The 5,000-nt window shown below is 51.8% G+C and overlaps 3 non-coding genes across 3 annotated transcripts; all 3 read left to right on the top strand.

Annotated features, from left to right (window-relative positions):
- The first annotated feature begins 270 nt into the window (after positions 1-270).
- Positions 271-389, top strand: LOC140471452 (5S ribosomal RNA). The gene has a single exon (XR_011957051.1). It is a non-coding gene; the product is annotated as a 5S ribosomal RNA (ribosomal RNA).
- A 1,531-nt stretch (positions 390-1,920) lies between these two features.
- On the top strand, positions 1,921-2,039 carry LOC140474856 (5S ribosomal RNA). The gene has a single exon (XR_011959479.1). It is a non-coding gene; the product is annotated as a 5S ribosomal RNA (ribosomal RNA).
- Positions 2,040-3,570: 1,531 nt separating this feature from the next.
- Positions 3,571-3,689, top strand: LOC140474846 (5S ribosomal RNA). Its single transcript, XR_011959469.1, has one exon. It is a non-coding gene; the product is annotated as a 5S ribosomal RNA (ribosomal RNA).
- Positions 3,690-5,000: the final 1,311 nt, after the last annotated feature.

The raw sequence follows: 5,000 nt of genomic DNA, 5'->3' as shown, positions 1-5,000 counted from the left end.
GGAGGAGTGTGGAAGGATGAGAGAATGCAGGCTGCAGCCCTATGAAGCAGGGGGAGGTCTTGCAGTTGGCCTGTGTGGGGATGTGGGAGACGACAGGAGCCTGGTGGGCAAGGGCTAGCTGGAGGGAGGGAGGGAGGGAAGCACGCACGGAGGAGGAAGAGCAAAGAGAAAAGAGAGAAAAAAAAAACAAAGGGGATCAAGAGAAAGAGCAGCAAAGAAAATGTGGCTGGCCAGCACGCCTTGAAGTGGGGAGAAAAGGCAGGGGCCAGCGCCTACGGCCATACTAGTCTGAAAGCGCCCGATCTCATCTGATCTCGGAAGCTAAGCAGACTCAGGCCTGGTTAGTACTTGGATGGGAGACCGCCTGGGAATACCAGGTGCAGTAGGCTTTTTCCGCCAGCAGGGGCTGCTCAAGTCACCCCTCTGCACTCGTGTTGGGCCACGCACGCAATGCAGCGACAGGTTATTTTTGCTGCCGCTGTGCCTGGCATCAGTCTCCTGCAGGCAGGAGACAGGGAGGGGAGGAGAGCGGAGCGCTGCCAAAATCAGCAAGAAAGACGGAAAGAAAGGGATTGGGGCTGCACGCTGTCTGCGGCTGGCAGTCAGGAAAGGAGGACAATAGACAATAGGTGCAGGAGTTGGCCATTCTGCCCTTGGAGCCTGCACCACCATTCAATATGATCATGGCTGATCATCCTTAATCAGTATCCTGTTCCTGCCTTATCTCCATAAGCCTTGATTCCACTATCCTTGAGAGCTCTGTCCAACTCTTTCTTCAATGAATCCAGAGACTGGGCCTCCACTGCCCTCTGGGGCAGAGCATTCCACACAGCCACCACTCTCTGGGTGAAGACGTTTCTCCTCATCTCTGTCCTAAACGGTCTACCCCGTATTTTTAAGCTGTGTCCTCTGTTTCGGCACTCACGTTTCCTGCCGCCAGAGTGTCCAATCCTTTGATAATCCTATATGTCTCAACCAGATCCCCTCTCAGTCTTCTAAACTCAAGGGTACACAAGCCCAGTCGCTCCAGTCTTTCAGTGTAAGGTAATCCCGCCATTCCAGGAATTGACCTCGTCAACCTACGCTGCACTCCCTCAATAGCCAGAATGTCTCTCCTCAAATTTGGAGACCAGATCTGCACACAGTACTCCAGGTGTGGTCTCACCAGGGCCCTGTACACCTGCAGAAGAACCTCTTTGCTTCTGTACTCGATCCCTCTTGTTATGAAGGCCAGCATGCTATTAGCCTTCTTCACTACCTGCTGTACCTGCATGCTGACCTTCATTGAGTGGTGTACAAGAACCCCCAGATCTCTCGGTACTGTCCCTTGACCGAAATTGATTCCATTTAGGTAGTAATCTGCCTTCCTGTTCTTGCCACCAAAGTGGATAAGCATCCATTTATCCACATTAAAGTGCATCTGCCATGCATCTGACCACTCACCTAACTTGTCCAGGTCACCCGGTAATCTCCTAACATCCTCATCACATTTCACCCTGCCACCCAGCTCAGTATCATCAGCAAATTTGCTAATGTTATTGCTAATAGCATCTTCTATATCATGAACATATATTGTAAAAAGCTGCGGTCCCAGTACTGATCCCTGCGGTACCCCACTGGTCACTGCCTGCCATTCCGAAATGGAGGCGTGGAGGAGTGTGGAAGGATGAGAGAATGCAGGCTGCAGCCCTATGAAGCAGGGGGAGGTCTTGCAGTTGGCCTGTGTGGGGATGTGGGAGACGACAGGAGCCTGGTGGGCAAGGGCTAGCTGGAGGGAGGGAGGGAGGGAAGCACGCACGGAGGAGGAAGAGCAAAGAGAAAAGAGAGAAAAAAAAAACAAAGGGGATCAAGAGAAAGAGCAGCAAAGAAAATGTGGCTGGCCAGCACGCCTTGAAGTGGGGAGAAAAGGCAGGGGCCAGCGCCTACGGCCATACTAGTCTGAAAACGCCCGATCTCGTCTGATCTCGGAAGCTAAGCAGACTCAGGCCTGGTTAGTACTTGGATGGGAGACCGCCTGGGAATACCAGGTGCAGTAGGCTTTTTCCGCCAGCAGGGGCTGCTCAAGTCACCCCTCTGCACTCGTGTTGGGCCACGCACGCAATGCAGCGACAGGTTATTTTTGCTGCCGCTGTGCCTGGCATCAGTCTCCTGCAGGCAGGAGACAGGGAGGGGAGGAGAGCGGAGCGCTGCCAAAATCAGCAAGAAAGACGGAAAGAAAGGGATTGGGGCTGCACGCTGTCTGCGGCTGGCAGTCAGGAAAGGAGGACAATAGACAATAGGTGCAGGAGTTGGCCATTCTGCCCTTGGAGCCTGCACCACCATTCAATATGATCATGGCTGATCATCCTTAATCAGTATCCTGTTCCTGCCTTATCTCCATAAGCCTTGATTCCACTATCCTTGAGAGCTCTGTCCAACTCTTTCTTCAATGAATCCAGAGACTGGGCCTCCACTGCCCTCTGGGGCAGAGCATTCCACACAGCCACCACTCTCTGGGTGAAGACGTTTCTCCTCATCTCTGTCCTAAATGGTCTACCCCGTATTTTTAAGCTGTGTCCTCTGTTTCGGCACTCACGTTTCCTGCCGCCAGAGTGTCCAATCCTTTGATAATCTTATATGTCTCAACCAGATCCCCTCTCAGTCTTCTAAACTCAAGGGTACACAAGCCCAGTCGCTCCAGTCTTTCAGTGTAAGGTAATCCCGCCATTCCAGGAATTGACCTCGTCAACCTACGCTGCACTCCCTCAATAGCCAGAATGTGTCTCCTCAAATTTGGAGACCAGATCTGCACACAGTACTCCAGGTGTGGTCTCACCAGGGCCCTGTACACCTGCAGAAGAACCTCTTTGCTTCTGTACTCGATCCCTCTTGTTATGAAGGCCAGCATGCTATTAGCCTTCTTCACTACCTGCTGTACCTGCATGCTGACCTTCATTGAGTGGTGTACAAGAACCCCCAGATCTCTCGGTACTGTCCCTTGACCGAAATTGATTCCATTTAGGTAGTAATCTGCCTTCCTGTTCTTGCCACCAAAGTGGATAAGCATCCATTTATCCACATTAAAGTGCATCTGCCATGCATCTGACCACTCACCTAACTTGTCCAGGTCACCCGGTAATCTCCTAACATCCTCATCACATTTCACCCTGCCACCCAGCTCAGTATCATCAGCAAATTTGCTAATGTTATTGCTAATAGCATCTTCTATATCATGAACATATATTGTAAAAAGCTGCGGTCCCAGTACTGATCCCTGCGGTACCCCACTGGTCACTGCCTGCCATTCCGAAATGGAGGCGTGGAGGAGTGTGGAAGGATGAGAGAATGCAGGCTGCAGCCCTATGAAGCAGGGGGAGGTCTTGCAGTTGGCCTGTGTGGGGATGTGGGAGACGACAGGAGCCTGGTGGGCAAGGGCTAGCTGGAGGGAGGGAGGGAGGGAAGCACGCACGGAGGAGGAAGAGCAAAGAGAAAAGAGAGAAAAAAAAAACAAAGGGGATCAAGAGAAAGAGCAGCAAAGAAAATGTGGCTGGCCAGCACGCCTTGAAGTGGGGAGAAAAGGCAGGGGCCAGCGCCTACGGCCATACTAGTCTGAAAACGCCCGATCTCGTCTGATCTCGGAAGCTAAGCAGACTCAGGCCTGGTTAGTACTTGGATGGGAGACCGCCTGGGAATACCAGGTGCAGTAGGCTTTTTCCGCCAGCAGGGGCTGCTCAAGTCACCCCTCTGCACTCGTGTTGGGCCACGCACGCAATGCAGCGACAGGTTATTTTTGCTGCCGCTGTGCCTGGCATCAGTCTCCTGCAGGCAGGAGACAGGGAGGGGAGGAGAGCGGAGCGCTGCCAAAATCAGCAAGAAAGACGGAAAGAAAGGGATTGGGGCTGCACGCTGTCTGCGGCTGGCAGTCAGGAAAGGAGGACAATAGACAATAGGTGCAGGAGTTGGCCATTCTGCCCTTGGAGCCTGCACCACCATTCAATATGATCATGGCTGATCATCCTTAATCAGTATCCTGTTCCTGCCTTATCTCCATAAGCCTTGATTCCACTATCCTTGAGAGCTCTGTCCAACTCTTTCTTCAATGAATCCAGAGACTGGGCCTCCACTGCCCTCTGGGGCAGAGCATTCCACACAGCCACCACTCTCTGGGTGAAGACGTTTCTCCTCATCTCTGTCCTAAACGGTCTACCCCGTATTTTTAAGCTGTGTCCTCTGTTTCGGCACTCACGTTTCCTGCCGCCAGAGTGTCCAATCCTTTGATAATCCTATATGTCTCAACCAGATCCCCTCTCAGTCTTCTAAACTCAAGGGTACACAAGCCCAGTCGCTCCAGTCTTTCAGTGTAAGGTAATCCCGCCATTCCAGGAATTGACCTCGTCAACCTACGCTGCACTCCCTCAATAGCCAGAATGTCTCTCCTCAAATTTGGAGACCAGATCTGCACACAGTACTCCAGGTGTGGTCTCACCAGGGCCCTGTACACCTGCAGAAGAACCTCTTTGCTTCTGTACTCGATCCCTCTTGTTATGAAGGCCAGCATGCTATTAGCCTTCTTCACTACCTGCTGTACCTGCATGCTGACCTTCATTGAGTGGTGTACAAGAACCCCCAGATCTCTCGGTACTGTCCCTTGACCGAAATTGATTCCATTTAGGTAGTAATCTGCCTTCCTGTTCTTGCCACCAAAGTGGATAAGCATCCATTTATCCACATTAAAGTGCATCTGCCATGCATCTGACCACTCACCTAACTTGTCCAGGTCACCCGGTAATCTCCTAACATCCTCATCACATTTCACCCTGCCACCCAGCTCAGTATCATCAGCAAATTTGCTAATGTTATTGCTAATAGCATCTTCTATATCATGAACATATATTGTAAAAAGCTGCGGTCCCAGTACTGATCCCTGCGGTACCCCACTGGTCACTGCCTGCCATTCCGAAATGGAGGCGTGGAGGAGTGTGGAAGGATGAGAGAATGCAGGCTGCAGCCCTATGAAGCAG

Source organism: Chiloscyllium punctatum, chromosome 3 (assembly GCF_047496795.1).
Source record: "Chiloscyllium punctatum isolate Juve2018m chromosome 3, sChiPun1.3, whole genome shotgun sequence".
NCBI classification, from domain to species: Eukaryota; Metazoa; Chordata; class Chondrichthyes; order Orectolobiformes; family Hemiscylliidae; genus Chiloscyllium; species Chiloscyllium punctatum.
Note: the sequence above shows the minus strand (reverse complement) of the source record. Positions and strands in the feature narration are given on the sequence as shown.